The following is a 25,228-nucleotide window of genomic DNA, read 5'->3' as shown; positions in this document are numbered from 1 at the left end:
TTTATGGATTTAAACAGAAAATGTTCATACATTAGTAAAATACTTCTAGTGATGTGATATAATCTGATGATGTTCTTTCAAAGAACGAAACATGTCATTGTATTTTAATTTTTTTTTTTCAGATAATGATGTCACTATATGTTTTCTCTTGAGGTAGTGCATAAATTGATGTATTCAAAATTAGTATCGGCTGACTGAAGAACCTGAAAATTATAAATTAACTGAGTCGAAACTGAAAAGAGATTGTTTCAGATAAAAAACAGACATACTTCCTAAAGAGAGACAGAACTCAAACAAATGTTGAAAAATTCCGTTAATTTCTAATCCTTGATAATTTCCCTTTCAAATTGTTTTGTATATGTTAATATCCTAACTGGAGTCCACCTTCGTAGCGTAACGGTTAGTGCTATTAGCTGCCGTCCTCGTGGGGGGGGGGGGGCTGGGTTCGATTTTGGGAACTGCCAGAGATGTATAAGAATGACAGGAGTGCCGGTATATTGTTGAAATGGTTCATACAGCCCATCTCCATTGGGGGTGTGCCTGAAAAGAGCTGCTCCATCTCAGGATGACACGAATTTACTTTTACTTTATCATAGCTGGAAATATTTAAATTAATTTTTGTGAAACAGTACTTATGATCCATGCTCTAAGGTTGCGACTTTAATAACCATTCCCCATTTGTTAGTTTTTAAATATTTTAATAGTTAAGGGACGTTTTCCGAGCCTTTTTTTAAATGACCGGACTTGAAACTTCCAAGTCTTTCGCATTATTGTCATGCATATGCTGAAGTGATATTTTGATATGTCAGATATCTAACATTTTATCGGGCATAAACCTTAAAAAATCCTATTGAAATATCAGACTTTTAAGAAATAAATAAAAATAATTTTGTAAAATTAATCGGTTCAGCTTCAAGCCAAGATATGCATCTATATTATAACAATAGGTTCTGAGATGATGTTCGTTATATGCTATACATGCTTTACATTGTGAGCATGGGGCATTCCGTGTCCCCTTGACACCAATCGTAGGGTAAACGGAAAGAGATTGACATTTCGAAGATTGAAGATAATGTATCGGGATGATAATCTTTTCATTTTAAGAAATGCATTGGCCGAGATTCGTGCCGTTGCCGCGGCTTGAAAGTGCTATATCCTCTTCTTTTGCTGTATACGCCGCGGTTTTATGTATTGCTTGCCCAGGTGCTCATCACATGCACACTCAAAGCATTAGGACGTAAGAGTTGAGTAGCTCCATCTTGGTTCGTGTACGTGGGATTACCGACGGCTATAAATTGCGTTGCCCCACTATGCCTTGCCACTTGCTTTGCAAGTGAGTAGGGTGCTTGGTGCTTTGAGTTTGAGTGTTAACCCGGCTGGTTAAATGCTCACACATGTGCTGTGTAATATTTAATTGTATTTAAATACAGGAGACCTGTTTAAATGTACTACCTTGTAGAGGTTCCGACACCCAGCGAGTTGGGCCGCGCGAGGCTGTGAGCTTGCGATTGGGTGATGGTGGGTTCGAATCACACCGTCGGCAGCCCTGAAGATGGTTTCTTGGTTTCTCATTTTCACACAACACAAATGCTGGTGTTGTACCCTAAAGCCACGAGCGCCACCTCCCCAATCATAGATCTTTCCCATCCTTGCTGTCGCCGAAAACCTTAATAACGTTAATAATAATATAAATAATAATAAATACTAGATTATCAAAATTGAGTGGTTTGATGTTAGGCCATTGGACCATTTGAGCCCATTGCTGTATTGTATTTCATACATTGAAATCGTAGCTTAGTACATTTCCTGTTCACGGCCCAGAGTTATGGTAAACAGTGTCTCATGTTTTCATTTTTTAAAATATTTATTTGCCGTCTATTCATTGGGATCATCGGAACAACCTTAAAGTTGCAAGTACAGTAGTTGACTAACTATAGATAGGGCCACCCTTGTAGTTGGAGCCAGTTTTGCAGATGCTTTTTAGTTTCTGTCGTGAAGTTCGCTCCCGTGAACTTCCGGCTAGCTAGCAGAATATCCGGGACCTGGCTCGTAAGCCGAGGAGTGCAATCCATCAATTTGAATTCCCCGCTCGGGCCCAGGCCTTCTCGTAGTCAGTAATCAGTAATCAGGGGGGAGTCGGAAGTTGGGTGATTTGTTAAACGACCCCAGGGACGAAGTGAACGGCACGCTCGCTTTGCGACGCCATATTTCGTCACCGACGGCTGTAATTTGCGTTGGTCCAGCATCCCTTGCCACTTCCTACCTGCAGCTTGGGCAAATGTCTGCTCACACTGCTCTACCTCCCCTGTCATACCGATCTCTGATCAGCGTCTCCTTTTCCTGCTTTGCGTAACTGCTTCTAGGAGAGTCGTCGCTCGTCGCCCTGCCATTGCGAGAATAAAGAACACCATAACATGTGGTGTTACAGAGGAATGTTGACGGATGACTAGACAAAGAGAAACGTGGAGGAATATAACGGGTACGAATTGTAGAGGAAAACAGGTGATACGAATATGGCTACAGTAGGTTTAGAGTGAATGTTGAAGTAATTACGCAGAGATCATTCGGTTAGTAGAGATTACGGTGGAGTGTTCCATCAAACCAGTCTGTTGTCTCGCGGCTCAAACAACAAGGTGCGAATTACTGGTACAGTGCAACCGTGGATTTCATAATTCCTCATTACATCAGTGTTAGTATAAATGTGTGCATTTATTTATTTATTTATTTATTTATTTATTTATTTATTTATTTATTTATTTCGGGAACCAAAACAGCGAGAAGCCGAATTAAAGTTCTGCAATGAAAAATATATTTACAATGGAGTAGCATAATGCAAACTGGAAAAAAAAGCAATGAAGAAAAATCATCTAATGACAAAAGTAGCAGAAGAAAATTAAGAACTAACAAAATAACTGTTGAGACACATCATTTAACAATAAGACAAAGGCAAAGGAAAATTAAAAATTGCAAGTAAAACGAAGACAAGAACTTATACCTAGGCACAGTAAGAAAAATACAGGTATGACATAAGCAACGGTATAGTACAGTAGAAAATAAATAAATGTTACGTTATGTACAAAAGAGAAGAGGAAAAGGAATATGAAGGAAAAGAGCTAGGTTAAGGATGAACCGATTGAAGGAAGCATACGGAGAAAAAGACGTTCAAATTCCTGTCAAATGATGAGGGTTGGAATGCGTATAAGTTCTTTGAACAAGAGGCGGGAATACGGAGTATAAAGGGGTGGATTTATCCTGGTTTTGCGAGTTGGAACATGTGGGGAAAAGCAGGATGCAAGTTCAGAAGAACGAAATAAACCGTTAGCAGCTTCGGCTACTTTCCTGCGAGTAGATAACGAGCGAAGGTTTAATTTGTCCTGTATTGCTGCTGTCAAGTTTCAACAGTCAGATACTCTGGCTCTTCAGATTAGTGAGTGAAGAGGTGGACCCATTGAGCTAGAATAACATAGAGAGGCGGAAGCGCTGCTTGGCTGAAGCTGCAGTAATAGAACGAACATCCACCATGTTTTCGTTGGTCACATAAGCAAGTGGGCTTATCTGTCGAATGACGAAAAATAGTGGAAAAACGTATTATAGAATCACTGATGCAAAATTACAGCCCTTTAGTCGAAATCTTAAGCATTAATTTTCATAGAGTGCGAATAGCGTCACTTCATCCATGTTGCGGTGGGAGGCAAACACCACGATTAGCTGATGGTAGGGTAGTTCGAAAAGGATATAAGGGGAATCTCTATACAGTGACATACGAACACGCCATGAAATCGAAACACGAGCGTTGCTCTGCATGGCTGTTGTGCTTAAGCGTAAATTACGATGAAAACTGTGGACATAAATGAGAATTCATGAAGGAAGCCGTAAAACGAAAGGAATCTACGGTAGGTCACAACCTCATTCTGATCATATTTTTAAATGTATTGCACAGCAATGAATACCACTATAATTGTTTAATGTAATTATGTATTTATTTTTGCTACTTGTTTAACGTCACACGAACACATTGAAGGTTTTCGGCGACGGAAGGATGAAAATGGGCTAGGATTGGTAGCGGCCGTGGCCTTAAGATACTGCCCCAGCATTAGGCTGGTGTAAAAATGAGAAACCACGGAAAACCATCTTCAGGGCTGTCGGCGGTGGGATTCTAACCCTCTCTCTCCCGAATGCAAGCTCACAGATGCGCGACCCTAACCGCGCGGCCAACTCGCTCGGTGTACAATAAACACTTCATACATTTCTCGAACACCAGTAAAGTACTTTATTTGCCATGCTTGGTGTAGGTTTGACTGAAATAGGCCTACATCAAACCAATGCTCAAGCACAAAACAAGTCTTTTAGGACCATTATGCACAGAGAAAAAGAATGAACCTGAATATCAAACTTCAGTAAACCATAGACGAACACCAGATGGCAACAAAATTGAACTTTTAAGTGCAAAGAACCAAGAAATCATCACTTATGAGTCTGAAGAAAGAGGAACATTATCAGTCACTTTTCTCCGGTTAGTGAAGCCGTAGCTGAGCACACGGATGGCTGGCATTCTTGATGGCGAGAATCTAACTTTTCACTTCTTAAAACTCACGATGTTCGATCGCCACTCACAATCTCTGTCACCTCATCATACTGTATATTACGTTCTCACGCCAATTCGCATTCTTCTGATGGCTCGAAACATGGCTGCCCGTTATGAACTTGCCTCCGCAAGAAGCGCTGAGGTCAGGCATACAGCCCCTCTATGTTATTCTAGCTCGTCGGGTAGACCCAATGGGAGACGCAAATTCAATAATCGGTGGATGAAAGATGGATAGAAGGCTCTGAGGGCGCGGATATCGGTGATGTAAGAAAATGTATACAACTAACCGAGAAGTGACGTTGCCGTGAGGTTATCCTTTGTATGTGCGCGACAAATAACAGTTTACTGTCGGACAACACTCCTAAGTCATTTTGTTCTGTTGGAGTTGGGAACGGGTTACCGAGGAGAGAGTATTTACTATGAATAGGGGATTTACGAAGCGTGATAGAGATAGAGGAACATTTGGCGGGATTAAGCTTAAGACGCCATGTAAACTCTGTAAGTTTACACCTGATATAAAGAATCGATTTGTTTTAATATTTTACAATCATCTGCAAATAGTAGAATTTCACAAGAAAAGGAGGAGATTGCCAATGAATAGGACTAAAAGAAGGGGACCAAGGACACTGCCCTCTGGGACACCAGATTGTACTGCTGTTTAGATGTTAAGTATTATTTTCTCTTTCGAACAACTGAAATCTTGTAGCCATGTAGAGTACATTGTTACGACAAGTATATTGTTTAATTTCAACTATTCAGCATGTTTGGAGATGAAAATGTTAGACGAAATTGCGTGTTTTCTTATGTTTCAGTTGATCTGAACAAGCTACTAGTTATTAAGACTTTTTAGGTTAGTATACCCTGCCTAGGTCTGGCGTTGTTTGCTTCAATCAATCAATCACTGCTGATCTACATTTAGGGCAGTCGCCCAGGTGGTAGATTCCCTGTCTGTTGTTTTCCTAGCATTTTCTTAAACGATTGCAAGGAAATTGGAAATTTATTGACCAGTATCAGTATGATTATGACTTTTATGAAATATCTACGTGCATATGTACATATTTAGATGAAATATGTAACATTATATTAAAAATGTAAAATGTGTAATATTAATTTAAATAAATGTTTATTACAAATGATATATTAAGCATAATATTGCATGAAGATTCCTAATTTTATTCCTTATATTTTTGCAAAATAAGGTGCGGTATAAAAATTGAATTAATTAAGCATCTAAATATTATAGCAGACTTAAATACATTCCAATATTACTTATGAATAAATGGGTCCGATTCATTGGCTGAATGGTCAGCATTGAGGCCTTCGGTTCAGAGGGTCCCGGGTTCGATTCCCGGCCGGGTCGGGGGATTTTAATCTCTTCTGGCCCGGGGACTGGGTGTTTGTGTTTGTCCCAACACTTTACCCATCATATTCATACAGCACACTACACTACCAACCACCACAGGAACACGCAATAGTGATTACATCCCTCTATAGGGTTGGGGTCAGGAAGGGCATCCGGCCGTAAAAGAGGGTCAAAACCAAATCTACATGTGCGGCACTGTGTGGGAAAAGCGGTAGAAAATGAAGATATGAATACATGCGAAAATTTAATTGAAGTTTCATAATTATTATAATTTTCATAGTCGCTGTTTAAACTGTATGTTCACTAAATATTACTTTGCAGAACTCAGTGTACTTAACTCCGAATTGCAATGACCTATCATATACACCTCCCAAGTTTTCCATTGTCGTGGAATGTCACCGGTCGGAGAGGATGTTTTTGTATGTAGAAAATGATCTCTACACGTCACAGGAAGTTGTTGGTGCACATTTAAGTAAATTATATTTTTCCAGAGAGATATAGTCTGGAGGATTCTCTTCTTCGCTGCTGAGGATCTTGCACACTGCAGTGAATGTCGAGAAGCCAGGGTTTCTCTCCATGAGACTCAAATTTCTTTATTACTTCTATTCCAACAGTCCTTTCACCAGTACTTAACTTGGATTTCACATCTTTGACAATGTCCAATGATTTCTTCAAAGGCATACTAAGAGTTTCGAATTTTAAAATACTGTCAGGAATGAATCCGGAATTGCTTTGGATATAGGCTAATTGGTACTGTACTTTAGAATCACTGAACACACTTTGGGCGTCTCTCACACAAACTGCTGATTTACCTGGAAACGAATCTATCACAGACTTCATATCTTTAAAATGGTCACTATAAAAACAGTCTGTATGACTGTATTTGTTCACTAGAAACGGCTGTGAAAGGGCCAGGGAAGAATTCCAAGAAATATATCAGTGGAGACGTACCTCACCTAGGACAGGTTGACGGGGCAATGTCCTATTTGTTCTTTGTAGTGTAACACACACATTGGGGACTTTAGCAAATACTTTCTTGGTGTTTGAAATAATGCTGTTCACTTGTGGATATTTACTTCGCACTTTTTCGGCAACACGTTGCAGTCCATGGAAAAAAATAAAAATAAAAAAGAAGCAAAGACCATGAAGGCCCTTGGACGGGTGGAAGGTAAAGGCTTCCACCATTCGTAACCTCGGCATGCGATGATGGGGTAGTGTGTTTAGCTCTACGCCCGGCCGCCTTTGTCCCCAGGAATTAACCTGTTACTCAATTTTGGTGTAGGCTGAGTGAACCTCAGGTCCATATGCACCTGTGGAAGTGGAAGACAGTAAGATTTTTTAAAATTTTTTTTTTAGCTGAAGAGAGAAACGAAGGTAGGTAAGGATCAAAGGAAAATTTTTGAGAAGGTGAAGGAAGGAAAATAAAGGTATGAGTTTTTTTTTTTTAGCTGAAGAGAGAAACGGAGGTAGGTAAGGATCAAAGGAAAATTTTAGAGGAGGTGAAGGAAGGAAAATAAAGGTATGAGGTTTTTTTTATTGCTGAAGAGAGAAACGGAGGTAGGTAAGGATCAAAGGAAAATTTTTGAGGAGGTAAAGGAAGGAAAATAAAGGTAGAGATTTTTTTTTATATATAGCTGAAGAGAGAAACGGAGGTAGGTAAGGATCAAAGGAAAATTTTTGAGGAGGTAAAGGAAGGAAAATAAAGGTAGAGATTTTTTTTCCTTTGATCCTTACCTACCTTCGTTTCTCTCTTCAGCTAAAAAAAAAAAAAATCTTACTGTCTTTTATTCAGAATCAAATTTATGGTCCGCATTGAACTGCGAATTTATATCCACCTTTGTTTAACTCCATATATGTTATTCCACCTCGTGAAACATCCATCGTCCTTCAAGATTCCAGAAGCAGAAGAGCTTTCTCCTAGTATCATACTTCGCATCTTCTATTAATTCTACTTTATAAACATCTTGAGAAGACAATGTTACGATTCTTTATTTTCAATTGATCTCTGAATGAATGATTTCCATTTCCACAATTTATACGACGCACGGAACTTTTTTAAGGATCTCTATTTTTTAACATAATATAGCGCTTCTCTGGTTTCCTAAGCCTCCTCGCGCAACAATTGCCTTGTTCCAAAAAATAAAGAGCCTTTCTAACATCCATGTATTTTGACGTCTTTCAATACCTTACAAAATACGACGTAATCTTCTTCGAATATACAACAGCTAAGAAGAAGCCAGCATTCAACCTACTCTTCTTCTTTATTACATCATTTAGTGCACAGTGGTCTTTTATAATATACGGCGCACCGAACTTTACATAACTTCCGCTCAGTGCTTCGTCAATAGGGAACATGCATGATCCGGGGTTTTAATTAAAAATATGCTAATCTGATTCAAAATTTCATGCAGAATTCAAAAATGTGATCAGAATGTACAAATAATAACTCCAAACATGATAAAAATCTACGAAAATGTCACGTCACGCAAGTACGCGATCTCATTGGTCTGACGTCATCGTACAGGTTGACTGAATTAGCAGACGAAATAACACATAGTGTGCTGTGAGAAGCAGGATACACTTCGCGTATTTCTACTTTATGTTAGTGTCTGGTATGGTTAAATTCGAGGTCTATACATTGGATAATAATCTGAGTGGTATATTTTAGACTTAAAATGAATCCTGCACAGACAGTGAGGCTGAAAACTTATAAATGGTGTATAGTTCCGATGTGCAATAGCACATCGCATACCATCCCAAACAAATTGTTTATAAATGTTCCAAAGAAGCTAAAACTAGGGAGAAATGGATTTTGGCGAGCCGGAGAAATGCTGGTGATATATCGGAAAAGTCTATAGTTTATTTTTTTGAAGATTTTAACGTAAGATGAATTTGTTTGAATTTTCAAATCACTTTTCCATGTCAGCTGTTCTAGTGGTAAAACTTTAAATTTTAATGTATGATGCTTTATTTAAATGCTTCAATTACATCTTGGATTATATGAAAGTAATAAACAGTGCATTAAATAATGCTGATTATTAAAGTATTCTCCAAACCTAACTTATGTTTTGGGTGATCCATGTCAAGATAATAAATCAAAGGGGTTATGAAGCATTTTGACAGCTCTAATTCTACCAATATATCTTGGCATGGGACAGTTATGTATGTCTTTATTGAAGAGCTTAATTGGTAAAGAAATTTAGGCTATATCTAAATACTGTATAATCTAACAAAGAATAGGTGTGTACATCATGAAAGGAAACAACGTGAATTTAACAAATGTATAACTCTACACAAAACCAATGCTTGTCTGTTGGGTTCTTATAAGTTAACAATGCTCAATTATAAGAATTATCATAATATTAATGAAATAAATAACATAATTGCACACAGGTGAAAATAGTGATGTAGGTGTTTAAAATATTATCCAATTTAGGTTATACAAGCCAAGTCAATAAACCGAAAGGTAAAAATACCGCGCGAGTTGGCCGTGCGGTTAGGAGCGCGCAGGTGTGAGCTCGCATCCGGGAGATAGTGGGTTTTGAACCCCACTGCCGGCAGCCCTGAAGATGGTTTTCCGTGGTTTCCCATTTTCACACCAGGCAAATGCTGAGGCTGTACCTAAGGCCACGGCCGCTTTGTTCCCATTCCTAGGCCTTTCCTGTTCCATTGTCGCCATAAGACTTATATGTGACGGTGTGACGTAAAGCAAAAAAAAAGTGAAAGTCACAGCACCCAAAGACATTCCTGTATTGAGCGACTAAAATGTCACCAGGACACTTTTCTTTCCTGATATGCTCAGCTTGTTAAAAGCCAAATGTAATTAATGTTATTGGCTTCACGCCCCGCTAACTACTTCTACGATTTTTGGGAGACGCCGATGTGCAGGAATTTAGTCCTGCAGGAGTTCTTTTACGTGCCAGTAAATCTACCGACACGAGGCTGACGTATTTGAGCACCTTCAACTACCACCGGACTGAACCAGGATCGAACCTGCCAAGTTGGTGTCAGAAAGCCAGCACCTCAACCGTCTGAACCACTCGGCCCGACTTGTGAAAACTAGATGAAGTCATATTTATCTTTATTCTTTATCATGTTTAATTTTTTCCCTCCACAAAGGTATTTAATTCTCTTTCATGGGCCCCGAAAGTGGGTAGGCCAGTTGTCCCAACCATAAATATATATATATATATATATTTTTTGGAATGATAGATTATAGCCCTATAGCACTATGATCTTTCTTTCTTTCCTTCTTTCTTTCTTTCTTTCTTTCTTTCTTTCTTAATCAGTTTATCCTTCAGGGTTGGTTTTCTCTCGGACTCAGCGAGGGATTTCACCTCTACCACTTCAAGGGCAGTGTCCTGGAACGTGAGACTTTGAGTATGGTGATGAAACTGGTGAGGAGGGCCATTACCTCGCCCAGGCGGCCTCACCTGTTATGCTCAACAGGGGCCTTGTTGGAGGATGGGAGGATCGGAAGGGATAGACAAGGAAGAGGGAAGGAAACGACCGTGGCCTTAGGTGCCTGGAGGAGAAGTAGGAAAATACGAAAAACCACTTCGAGGATGGCTGAGGTGGGATTCGAAACCGTTCTACTCAGTTGACCTCCCGAGGCTGAGTAGAGCCCGTTCCAGCCCTCGTACTATTTGTTTTCAACTTTCATGGCAGAGCCGGGAATCGAAACCGGGCCTCCGGGTGTGGCACACATTAACCACTACACCACAGAAGCGGACTAGTACTATAATGCTACCTATATATTTATGTTAGTGCTGAAATCCGATTTCTTACTTTACTAATGCTGAAAGCCCGAAAATGTAATGTTATTCTTTAATAGGGGAATCAGTCTAGAAGGAAATGTTGAAAGTGATGTGATATCTATCCAGGTTCGTTGTTATCCTAATACTATGGGTTACAGTACATTGCACGTATATAAAAGACGCCACTTACAAACTTGCTTGTTATCTGCGAATTTCTGCGGCCACAAAAGTCACATTTTTCAAGAATGATGACATCTACACATGGTAGATTGTCTGACTGTGCTGTTTTGAACGTTTCTTCTGTCATTTCGAAGTTATTCGCGATCATGAATAATAAACAATCGGCTTTTAGCAACGGCTGATGCACAACGGCTGGTAGAGCCCCATGCGGTACTGGATCGTGACGTCACAGCGCGCCGCTTACGTCAGAGGCCGTTTCACTCGCCTTGCGGAAAGGCACTATTAAATATTTTTTTAATGGTAGAAAACAAGGCAACTTACCACAATGTAATACGTTTAGGTACTATTTCATTGGTGTACTTTTCAAAAAAAATATTTTTGAAAATGATGCATGTTCCCAATTGGAAGAGTTATTATTTTTAATATATCTCTACTCAAATTCCCACATGGTATGTACCTTTAAAAAGACTGTACTTGTGTTTACATTGTTTATGTTTTTCTTCGATATTTACGCTTTAATTTACTTCAGGCTGATGATGACCTATTACTAGGTCGAAACTAGTCCCTATGTAATTTTCATTTTGTATTGAAAAGGTGGACCAATAATAATATATTATTTTACTCTATTGTAATCACAGTTCAATACGGATCTATCATTATGAAACTTATTTCTTTTAATTCCTGACGGGGATTCGAACCCACGTTCTTCCGGGCGAACCGAGCACGCCTTTACCGCCTCGGTCAGGCAGCCCCTAGTCCATGGGCGAGACAGATGAAATGGATCATATTTCGACAGAACACACGTCAAGGAGTATTTAGCATGTACGCTGCAGCACCAGAATAAAGAACAAAACCGTCTTCTTGAATGCCTTCAGGTCACAACACTATAAGTCCATCGTTCACAAAACGAGCCACTGTTGTATGATTTGTGTGTTCCAACACTTTTGAAGAAATCAGAAAAGGTGTAGGGGATTCTTCTCCATCCAGCTTACGAATAATAGGGTTGGGAACATAGCGCCGTTTCATATCCATAGTTTCATCGGCAGTGATCGTTACTGCCTATATGACGTCGCACGTATGCCAGCGCTTCCTTATGACACAAATGCAGGTAGTTTTTTGGAGCATGGTGTCCTTAGGTATCTGCCTTCCGCAATACTTCTCCAAAAATGCGCGATATTTAGGTACTTGGAGTTTGTACCATGGGATATTTGCGGTAACCACAGCAGTACACATGTCTTAGAAGAATTCATTCCTTTGTTACTTTTCCTAACTGCTTGACTAACTTTACAAACATATAAATCTGCATTTTAACTTGAAAATCTGAATATCTGCATTTAAAATGGAAAATCTGAAAATTAACATTCATTAAATAAATTGGGAACATGCATCATTTTCAATAATATTTTTTTTGAAAAGTACACCAATGAAATAGTATGTAAACGTATTACATTGTGGTATGTTGCCTTGTTTTCTACCATTAAAAAAATATTTAATAGTGCCTTTCCGCAAGGCGAGTGAAACGGCCTCTGACGTAAGCGGCGCGCTGTGACGTCACGATCCAGTACCGCATGGAGCTCTACCAGCCGTTGTGCATCAGCCGTTGCTAAAAGCCGATTGTTTATTATTCATGATCGCGAATAACTTCAAAATGACAGAAGGAAGGTTCAAAACAGCACAATCAGACAATCTATCACGTGTAGATGTCATCATTCTTGAAAAATAGTGACTTTTGTGGCCGCAGAATTTCGCGGATAAGAAACAAGTTTGTAAGTGGCATCTTTTATATACGTGCAATGTACTGTAACCCATAGTATTAGGATAACAACTGAACCTGGATAGATATCACATCACTTTCAACATTTCCTTCTAGACTGATTCCCCTATTAAAGAATAACATTACATTTTCGGGCTTTCAGCATTAGTAAAGTAAGAAATCGGATTTCAGCACTAACATAAACATATAGGTAGCATTATAGTACTAGTCCGCTTCTGTGGTGTAGTGGTTAATGTGTGCCACTCCCGGAGGCCCGGTTTCGATTCCCGGCTCTGCCATGAAAGTTGAAAACAAATAGTACGAGGGCTGGAACGGGGTCTACTCAGCCTCGGGAGGTCAACTGAGTAGAAGGGTTTCGAATCCCACCTCAGCCATCCTCGAAGTGGTTTTTCGTATTTTCCTACTTCTCCTCCAGGCACCTAAGGTCACGGCCGTTTCCTTCCCTCTTCCTTGTCTATCCCTTCCGATCCTCCCATCCTCCAACAAGGCCCCTGTTGAGCATAACAGGTGAGGCCTCCTGGGCGAGGTAATGGCCCTCCTCACCAGTTTCATCACCATACTCAAAGTCTCACGTTCCAGGACACTGCCCTTGAAGTGGTAGAGGTGAAATCCCTCGCTGAGTCCGAAAGAAAACCAACCCTGAAGGATAAACTGATTAAGAAAGAAAGAAAGAAGGAAAGAAAGAAAGAAAGATCATAGTACTATAGGGCTATAATCTATGATTCCAAAAAATATATATATTTATGGTTGGGACAACTGGCCTACCCACTTCCGGGGCCCATGAAAGAGAATTAAATATCTTTGTGGAGGGAAAAAGTTAAACATGATAAAGGTAAATATGACTTCATCTAGTTTTCACAAGTCGGGCTGAGTGGTTCAGACGGTTGAGGTGCTGGCCTTCTGACCCCAACTTGGCAGGTTCGATCCTGGTTCAGTCCGGTGGTAGTTGAAGGTGCTCAAATACGTCAGCCTCGTGTCGGTAGATTTACTGGCACGTAAAAGAACTCCTGCAGGACAAAATTCCTGCACATCGGCGTCTGCGAAAATCGCAGAAGTAGTTAGCGGGGCGTGAAGCCAGTAACATTAATTACATTTGGCTTTTAACAAGCTGAGCATATCAGGAAAGAAAAGTGTCCTGGTGACATTTTAGTCGCTCAATACAGGAATGTCTTTGGGTGCTGTGACTTTAATTTTTTTTTTCTGTTTGCTTTACGTCACACCGTCACATAATGGCGGCGATGGGACAGGAAAGGCCTAGGAATGGGAACAAAGCGGCCGTGGCCTTAGGTACAGCCTCAGCATTTGCCTGGTGTGAAAATGGGAAACCACGGAAAACCATCTTCAGGGCTGCCGGCAGTGGGGTTCAAAACCCACTATCTCCCGGATGCGAGCTCGCAGCTGCGCGCTCCTAACCGCACGGCCAACTCGCGCTGTATTTTTACCCTTCGGTTTATTGACTTGGCTTGTATAACCTAAATCTTAGGCTAAGTTGGATTATATTTTAAACACCTACATCACTATTTTCACCTGTGTGCAATTATGTTATTTATTTCATTAATATTATGATAAGTATTATAATTGAGCATTGTTAACTTATAAGACTCCAACAGACAAGCATTGGTTTTGTGTAGAGTTATACATTTGTTAAATTCACGTCGTTTCCTTTCATGATGTACGCGCCTATTCTTTGTTACATTATAGGGTATTTAGATGTAGCCTAAATTTCTTTACCAATTAAGCTCTTCAATAAAGACATACATAACTGTCCCATGCCAAGATATATTGGTAGAATTAGAGCTGTCAAAATGGTTCATAACCCCTTTGATTTATTATCTTGACATGGATCACCCAAAACATAGGTTAGGTTTGGAGAATACTTTAATAATCAGCATTATTTAATGCACCGTTTATTACTTTCATATTCCAAGATGTAATTGAAGCATTTAAATAAAGCATCATACATTAAAATTTAAAGTTTTACCACTACAACAGCTGACGTGGAAAAGTGATTTGAAAATTCAAACAAATTCATCTTACGTTAAAATCTTCAAAAAAATAAACTGTAGACTTTTCCGATATATCACCAGCATTTCTCCAGCTCGCCAAAATCCATTTCTCCCTAGTTTTAGCGTCTTTGGAACGTTTATAAACAATTTGTTTGGGATGGTATGCGATGTGCTATTGCACATCGGAACTCTACACCATTTATAAGTTTTCTGCCTCACTGTCTGCGCAGGATTCATTTTAAGTCTAAAATATACCACTCAGATTATTATCCAATGTATAGACCTCGAATTTAACCATACTAGACACTAACGTAAAGTAGAAATACGCGAAGTGTATCCTGCTTCTCACAGCACACTATGTGTTATTTCGTCTGCTAATTCAGTCAACCTGTACGATGACGTCAGGCCAATGAGATCGCGTACTTGCGTGACATGACATTTTCGTAGATTTTTATCATGTTTGGAGTTATTATTTGTACATTCTGATCACATTTTTGAATTCTGCATGCAATTTTGTATCAGATTAGCATATTTTTAATTAAAACCCCGGATCATGCATGTTCCCTATTACACACTCGTCGAAACTTGTACTCACACTTACTTGTTACCTGCTTACTTACACATACGTTATTTGAAGGGCGCCAGCTGTCACTCAGTACAGCAATAATAGAATAAGACTCTTGACTATCTCTAGGGTGTGGGGTAATAAGCTTACTTTTGACAGCATACCATATACGTTCTGGGAAAAGGAGATTGGCGTTCGGTTTCCCCATTAATTTTGAGGTTAAGATATTTTACTGTCAATGAAATGAAACTATGAATTCGTTTGATAGAACAATATATATTCTTTAAATAATATATCAAAAAAATAGTGAGTCTTGTTGCGATAAAACAGATGAGAATATGAAATTATGACATTGCAACTGAAAGAAACTAGGCATGAATTTGAATTCTTCTTGACCGGACATTTAACAATTTATACGAAATATTTCCCTTACTGATTCACTTGACTGTACCTTCAACACTTTTAGTGTAATTACGACGTATTCCTTTGCTCTGGTGTTTACTGTAGATGTGTCACGCCTAACGTGGTGATACATCCTTGCGACTGCTTCTTCTCCATATCATCTGACTTCTTTGTAAGTCAGTATGGTATGACCTCTTGGCAGGTCCAGGGTTGCCCTCTCTGACTCCATGGTAAGCCCTTGCGTCCGTGTCTTCCACTAAGTGACGGACCAACCATTTGGTCTCACTCTCTCAATGACCAATAATTAATGGCTCACTGAGTCTTCGCCATCTCTCGTTCACACTCGTTGGCTGACCACCTAAGGCCTCTTGATCTAGTAGACTACTTCACTGTACTGCATCCGTATAAGTAATGACTGACGCTACAATGTGCACCCACCTTATATAGACGTTGGTTGACACAGCTACGTAATCTCCAGAAATAACAATGACATACTCCCACCTACGCGACAGATATTACAAACAGTGGTGAAATCGCCCCGCGGCGACTGAGTCCGTGCGCGCATTGCTAAATAAATACGATGACGTAGCCATGGCTTGGCGATGACTTGGCAGAATCGCCACTAATCCTGCACAATGTCCCAACGACACATCTAATCCCTGATATATACAACAATTCTCACTGTACAGTTATTGAGTGTTATACTACACATACGTATATATGTATACATCTAAGTGCAATCTTGCAAGCAACAGGCAATTGCAAAATTGAATAAAACGGATAATTACAATAATAGTACAATATCACAGATAACATAATAATAATACTGACATAATAATAATAATAATAATAATAATAATAATAATAATAATAATAATAATAATAAAGTACAGATAAAATCATACAATAATAAAAATACAGATATCATCTTGTAACGGGATTTGAACCGTTACAATTCGCCTCCCTCATAAATAAATCGAAGAACAAAGAATCGATTGATTTATGAACAAAATTATATATATAACACTGACACATATAAACACTTTAAATAAGTATACAACAATAATTTTCTTTTTCAGCATCCATACATTTTATAATACATCACATATGAGAATTTTTCTCGCACATTGCCATCGTAGTTAACTGTTCAGTGTCCCATTCTCTTTTTCTCTCATACAAGTCACAAGAGTATATAGCACTTGATTAAAAACATACAAATAATTTTAAATGATATACCACATTCTTCTCCTTTTTTTTTAACATATCAAAATATTTTGTGAAAATTCACTTATATGAGAACTGTTCTCGCATATTGTTATCGCAGATAACTGTCCAATGTCCTGTTCTCCGTTTTTTTTTGTCACACAGTACATGACAATGTAGCACTTATTCTTCCAATACACCAATACGACACTTGGTTCACGCGCATATCGCAGATGTTAGTTTTATTTTGCCAGTTTCTCACAAAATTTAATCATCTTACTCTTATTTCAACAAATCTCACGTGAACTACTTCTTTACATATATAATACTACAAATACCGACAATATCCCCTTCCTGATCTTTTAAGGAATATGCACACTCCCCGATACGGTTCACAATAGTGAAATACCCCTGATACAAAAGAATAACTTCATATTTCCTGCCTCTGCAGATGATGAAATGGAACTCTGAGTAGCACTCTGTCACTCAAACTGAATCAATTTTGCCCTTATTAACTTACATATCTCAATAGATCACATCCTCCTTGGCAACAATAATTAAAGAATCAATACTATGGCTACAAGATCGTTCAATTATTCCGTAATCCAGCATAATGTTTATTTGTTCTTAGACTTCACTAGCATTTTTAAGTTGAATGGGGTACTTACCTCCCACAAACGATGAATGGTCATTTACTACAAATTTATGTTCATATACGTGTTCTTCCTCACTTACCACTAAATGCATCTCGATGCTTACCTAACATCGAACCCAATTACTCCTCCTGTAATTCACTCAAATTACCTCACGTCACTGCCTCATACCGACTATCCCTCGGATACTGGTCGTACAGGCACGTAACACACCCAACAAAACATTTCCTCTCACTAGGAACAGCTTCACTTACCTCTCATATATTTCAAAGAACACACGTCACCAACACACTTACCTCAGACCATCATAATTAATACGTACTTCTTTACTAGATTAGTCCCAGAACAAACACACACTACCTAAATTAAAGTCTATTCTACCTCCATGATTCGCAACCAAGTCAGCTCCTAAAATAACTGAGTACACAAGTTCTGGTACAACAAGGCATGTCTGAAACTTCCAATTATCTTTACTTATGATTGGTACCGCTATCATTTTATTTACTCACTTTGACTCACCCAACGGCTGTTATAAGATCTGATAGTACCTTCACTTACCTTCTTCATATCACAATTTCCATCATCGGAGTTATTCCCTCACTACTTACATCACATTCTCGGCATTACAAGTACTTACATCACTTAACAGAACACTTCTTACGTCTACCTTACTACTACTATTAATTACTTCATTATCTACGACTACGTCATTACTTAAATATCTCACTTAACATTACTTAGGTCACAATCACACTGTACTCTTAAATCTATTTTTACTACATAACTACTTATACTACATACCTGTTCATCTACTACCTTCAGACTGTTCACTTAATTTACCCGATTCCCTGTGAATCTGAAATACTCTGGCTCGATAACGACACATTGATAACCTTCATATTCGGCTTATCATAATGTCTCTGATCACTCAAATCCGTACGCCTCCCATCTTCCGATTCTCTCTGATTACTCTTCTGATCCTCTCTCTCACAACTCAAATCCATACGCCTCCCATCTTCCGATTCTCTCTGATTACTCTTCTGACCTTCTCTCTCATAACTCAAATACATATGCCTCCCATCTTCCGATTCTCTCTGATTATTCTTCTGATCCTCTCTCTCATTACTCAAATACATACGCCTCCCATCTCCCGATTCTCTCTGATTACTCTTCCGACCACTATCACCTTCAACACAACTATTAATCCTCTGCGGATCATGATTACCCCTTCTCTGATACACGGCTAACATTTTTCCCCTTCTCTCTACAATACTATTTTTACCAGACATCATGCGCTCTCTCTCTCGTGCGCGCCCTTCCACACATTCCTTCCAAAGCCTGTCAATGAACTTGTCTTTCAATTCTCCTAAATTAGACATATTATCCCAGTACACTCGAAACCATATTTTACTTTCACCGATAAAAACATTCGACAAGATTTCCACCACGTATTCCCATTCATTAATATTATTCCTCGACTTACTTGCAAATCTTTTCTCAACTACTTTTACAAACTCTATAGGATTAAACTGTTTTCCAGAAAACTTGGTTAAATCACGATCCCTACTGAACAAACCACTCGCTACTATCACGTCTAGTCTTACCTCTACCTTTCTGCCGTATCACTTCCTGGCAGTTTACAACTTTTTCTTATTATTATTATTCTTCTTCTTCTTCCGCTGCTCCCTCAGAATTCTCTTCCACTATTCTCACGTCTTCCTGCAATTCTTCTTCTCTCTTTCTCACCTGCTGTGATAGCGTTTCCTGTTCGTTCCGTAGTTCAGTGACCTCCACAAGTTTGCTTTCAATTTGTTCATTTCTACTAATCTGTTTCCCCATCTCTTCCCCAACTGCATTGCAAATCTTGTCCAATCTCTTCTCGACTACCTCATGAATTTCTTCCCGATTACTAGAACTTTTATCACTTAATTCTACGATATTCTCTGTACAAGTTCCTTTGACATGCTCAATTTGAGTATGAAGCTCGCTCCGACTCGACTCCATTTCTTCCCTAAGGTCAACACACTTTTCATTTGACTTACTTTCTAACTTAGATGTTTGATTATTTATCTCTAATATCTTAGTATCTATATTACTAATGATCGTATTACAATTTTCTTTATTACTGCCAATTAATTCTTCCATTTGTTTCTTATTATTTTCATTACTAATACCAATCATTTCTTCCATTTTCTTACATCTCTTTCTTACTATTTTCGTTACTACTATCAATCTTTTCCTCCATTCTTTTCTGACTGTTTTCGCTACTACTACTCATTTCGTCCATTTGTTTCCTGAGCTCGGTCATATCGGCCATGAACAAATTTAAAAAATTTTGGTTCACTCCCCCCGCGATTTCCTTTGGGGTTTCGTGTGCTTCTCAATTTCTGCACTTTCCTGAATTTCCTCAGAAGCTTTCATCGTATTCACCTGCTCCCTATTCTGAATTTCACCTTGGATGTCCGCAGAAGCAATGACCTCGTCGTCACATGACTTGTTATTGTCTTCCTTGTCCATCTTTGGTTCACTAGTGATAGTACGCGATCTCAAATTAATTTCCCTCTTCAAATCCCTTGACATATCCCCAAAATACAAATATATATCACAAAATTACACTCCTGAAATTTACCGGTAATAATTCCGTTGGCTTAAATGTGCGTACTCTTCCCAAATGAACCTATGATATGCTGTCATTCAGAACAGATTCTGAATTTATTCGAGTCCCACGTTGCGTCGACACATTGTTACTTTTCCTAACTGCTTGACTAACTTTACAAACATATAAATCTGCATTTTAACTTGAAAATCTGAATATCTGCATTTAAAATGGAAAATCTGAAAATTAACATTCATTAAATAAATTACACACTCGTCGAACCTTGTACTCACACTTACTTGTTACCTGCTTACTTACACATACGTTATTTGAAGGGCGCCAGCTGTCACTCAGGACAGCAATAATAGAATGAGACTCTTGACTATCTCTAGGGTGTGGGGTAATAAGCTTACTTTTGACAGCATACCATATACGTTCTGGGAAAAGGAGATTGGCGTTCGGTTTCCCCATTAATTTTGAGGTTAAGATATTTTACTGTCAATGAAATGAAACTATGAATTCGTTTGATAGAACAATATATATTCTTTAAATAATATATCAAAAAAATAGTGAGTCTTGTTGCGATAAAACAGATGAGAATATGAAATTATGACATTGCAACTGAAAGAAACTAGGCATGAATTTGAATTCTTCTTGACCGGACATTTAACAATTTATACGAAATATTTCCCTTACTGATTCACTTGACTGTACCTTCAACACTTTTAGTGTAATTACGACGTATTCCTTTGCTCTGGTGTTTACTGTAGATGTGTCACGCCTAACGTGGTGATACATCCTTGCGACTGCTTCTTCTCCATATCATCTGACTTCTTTGTAAGTCAATATGGTATGACCTCTTGGCAGGTCCAGGGTTGCCCTCTCTGACTCCATGGTAAGCCCTTGCGTCCGTGTCTTCCACTAAGTGACGGACCAACCATTTGGTCTCACTCTCTCAATGACCAATAATTAATGGCTCACTGAGTTTTCGCCATCTCTCTTCACACTCGTTGGCTGACCACCTAAGGCCTCTTGATCTAGTAGACTACTTCACTGTACTGCATCCGTATAAGTAATGACTGACGCTACAATGTGCACCCACCTTATATAGACGTTGGTTGACACAGCTACGTAATCTCCAGAAATAACAATGACATACTCCCACCTACGCGACAGATATTACAAACAGTGGTGAAATCGCCCCGCGGCGACTGAGTCCGTGCGCGCATTGCTAAATAAATACGATGACGTAGCCATGGCTTGGCGATGACTTGGCAGAATCGCCACTAATCCTGCACAATGTCCCAACGTCACATCTAATCCCTGATATATACAACAATTCTCACTGTACAGTTATTGAGTGTTATACTACACATACGTATATATGTATACATCTAAGTGCAATCTTGCAAGCAACAGGCAATTGCAAAATTGAATAAAACGGATAATTACAATAATAGTACAATATCACAGATAACATAATAATAATACTGACATAATAATAATAATAATAATAATAATAATAATAATAATAATAAAGTACAGATAAAATCATACAATAATAAAAATGCAGATATCATCTTGTAACGGGATTTGAACCGTTACACCTTGCACGTGAAGACTGTTGCATTTGAAATAGATGGATTCGGTTTTTAGATGTTTCTAATGCTTTATTCCTAGTTTGCAGGGCACTATACACATAAGTTGTGATTTCATTGAACATGTAATCTTCCTAACACAAACCTGGCAGAGAACCACAGCTCCATCAGTTTTGAACGAATCATATACTGTATTGTAAGCCTAGACTTTTAACTAACGCTACTGGAGGCGAGACACGTGGAAAAACGTACGAACTCAAGAATAAGTATTGTTAGGGACACTTTTTTGTTTGCGGAGTGGGAGGAAATATTTTTTTTTCTTTGGGCTTTACGTCGCACCGACACAGATAGGTCTTATGGCGACGATGGGATAGGAAAGGCCTAGGAGTTGGAAGGAAGCGGCCGTGGCCTTAGTTAAGGTACAGCCCCAGCATTTGCCTGGTGTGAAAATGGGAAACCACGGAAAACCATTTTTAGGTGGGAGGAAATATAGCAGCCTTTCTGAACAACAGGATGAAAAGTAGAGCCTCAGACACTCACTGGACAACGAAATAAACGCAAGTTCAGCCGCTGAGTCTCTGGCAAGGTGAATTCCAATTCCCTGTCTCCACTAATATATTTCTTGGAATTGTTCCCTGGCCCATTCACAGCAGTTTCTAGTGAACAAATACAGTCATACAGACTGTTTTGAATTACCGTATATTTCACTTGGGAAACAATACTTTTACAGCGCGAGATACAATATGTAATTTTACGTTAGAAAGTAAAAATGCAAACAAAATGCCATTTTGATCAAATACGTAAAATATGTAACAATAAAAACCGAGCTCGATAGCTGCAGTCGCTTAAATGCGGCCAGTATCCAGTATTCGGGAGGTAGTGTGTTTGAACCCCCACTGTTGGCAGCCCTGAAGGTGGTTTTCTTTGCTTTCTCATTTTCACGCCAGGCAAATGCCGGGGCTGTACCTAAAATAGCCACGGCCGCTTCGTTCCCACTCCTAGGCCGTTCCTGTCCCTTCGTCGCCATACGACCTATCCGTGTCGGTGCGACGTAAAGCAATATGTAATGTAAAAAAAAGGTAACGGTAAAGTGTTATTATATAATAGCTAAGGTTCTAATTCATGGGCATTTATAATTTTTTGTTATGTGTAAGTGAAGGGAAAGATTGCGTATTTACATAAAAACCCTGGCCCTACTTGTCAGTCATGGGTACGTAATTCGTGCATTAATTTATTGATGATTTTCTTTAATACAGATTAACACCATCACGTGCTGTTGCAGAGCTTGCCTTGGCTTGTGAGCTAACAAAGATTTAACGAAATATGTAACCATCCGATGTTTCTTGAATGCCTTGTTAATTCCTTAAAGAATGTTCCGAAACTCAAAGTTTTTGACTGAACCGCTATGCACCAACCCTCTAAATCAGTGATCCGCATTCTTTTTTTTTTGCCCCCCCCCCCACCCGCCCTCTCGTGGAACAAAGTTTCTTGCGCCCCTTTTATTTATTTATTTATTTATTTATTTATTTATTTATTTATTTATTTATTTATTTATTTACTTATTTATTCCCACTATTATTTTGCACGCGCGGGATCTACTGATTATGTACGTTGGGAGATTCAGTCCGATGGCTGATTTGATCAATACCTCCCCCGTCAGCTGTCTTAGATTGCGTAGGCATCATGGAAGAGGTATTCTAGGGAAATGGCGAGTGAAGTAGTTTCCCGTTGCTTTCCTCACCGACCAGAAATTGCTGTTGTATATCAGTCTGCGGAGCCCGCTAAACTGCACTCCCCAACGACCCTATGAGTGAGATTTTCACACGATTCGTAACAGGGATTGCCTGCGTGAGGCATGGCATTACTAGCATTGCTCGTATCTCATTGAATTTCGTATCATCAAAGCTAAGGATGTGACTGTTGTCTAATAAATAGAGCCCTGCGCGGATAAACAAAATAACAACCGCATCCGCGAATGGTTATCCGCATCTGCAAATGGTTTCCGCACCGAGCGGCTCTATGGTCTCAAGTCTCTATATATCACCATTCCTCCATACCAATGTTAAGGGTCGTTTAGTGCGGCCAGTATTCGGGATATAGTGGGTTCAAACCCCACTGTCAGCAGCCCTGAAGATGTTGTTCCGTGGTTTCCCAGTTTCACACCAGGCAAATGCTAGGGCTGTACCTTAATTAAGCTCACGGCCGCTTCCTTCCCATTCCTAGCTATTTCCTGTCCTATCGTCGCCATAAGACCTATCTGCGTCAGTGTGACGTAAAGCAGCTTGAAAAGAAATAGTTATCAGCAGATATTATAAATATTTACCTACAGTATATTACAACCAAGGTATTGAAAGGGATAGATCTGTTAACATAATACAATAGGCCTGACACCTGGCGCCAGAACCCCTACAGGCACAGGTTTATGAGGGATTTTCTCTTGCGACAACTACCCGCGTATTGAACTTTGTTCCTTTCTATCACTAATTGTGGACAGGAGCCAGTAAGGCTTAGGTCAGATTTACGGCTTTATGGTCTCAAGTCTCTATATATCACCATTCTTCCATACCAATGTCAAGGGTCGCCTAAGTAAAAGCAAGAGTATACCTCAGTAAAAATCAGTAAACATCATTATTTAGAAATTATCAGCAAAATTATCCGCAGTGCCATACAGTTTGTATCCGCAAAGACACTAACTTCACGTATAAATCCCCGGATATGCGTAACCGTGTAGGGCTCTACTAATACAGGGGAGACATGAAATTGTAGTGGCTTTGTTTGCTGGCCTCTCCCGACGGCCGGGCTTCGAGTATCTGCGATACGGGGTTGGGAATTTCACTGAAAAAATAAAATAAAATAAAATAAACGCGGCCTTAAGTTTCCGGCAAATCCAAACTGAGCAAGGGTGACTGCCTCGAGTTCAGAAATGACGGAGAACAGCGGCAAAATATCTCCGTTTAAATAATAATAATAAAGTTCAAGAGCAAAATCAAAGGATCCATTCCCGGAAATTTGTGGTTTAAAAATGAACCCGGGAAACACATCCTTTATGATAGGAAAAACTGCGGCTATTTTCAGAAACTTCTGAACTGTGATCCTCCTGAGTATAGCGATTCGGTCCCACCGAATAAAGAAGAATTTAAAGATATAATTTAGGAACTAAAAAAAAAAAAAGCTCTGGGGAAGGACTCAATTTCTGCAGAGCTATTCAGATTTGCTGGTGAAAATTTGAATAAACTAGAGGAACTATTTGCCCTATTTGGGTGACAGAAGAATTGGGTGACAGTGATTTGAAGAATGCACTTGCCCACCCTTTGCATATATAAGGAGACCCTGCCAACCTGAGCAACGACAGACCTCTCCCTTGTTTTCAGATAGCATATAAAATCCTCTCACAAGCCTTGGAACGTAGACTTCAATCTAGAAAAACAGATAGGTGAATGTCAGGCAGGGTTCAGGAAGGGGTGTTCGTGTGCAGAGCAAATATATATCTTAAAATCTTCAGTGAAAAACCACAAGACAGCATTATGCATTTGAAGAAGGTGAATT

At 39.2% G+C, this 25,228-nt stretch overlaps 1 protein-coding gene across 14 annotated transcripts in view; it reads left to right on the top strand.

The window, feature by feature from the left end:
* heph (polypyrimidine tract-binding protein 1 heph) overlaps positions 1–25,228 on the top strand; it is a 1,355,684-nt gene that overhangs the window by 1,190,206 nt on the left and 140,250 nt on the right. The gene's annotated exons all lie outside the window — the stretch shown is intronic.

Source organism: Anabrus simplex, chromosome 1 (assembly GCF_040414725.1).
Source record: "Anabrus simplex isolate iqAnaSimp1 chromosome 1, ASM4041472v1, whole genome shotgun sequence".
Taxonomy (NCBI): Eukaryota; Metazoa; Arthropoda; class Insecta; order Orthoptera; family Tettigoniidae; genus Anabrus; species Anabrus simplex.
This window is presented reverse-complemented; position numbering and strand designations above follow the sequence as displayed.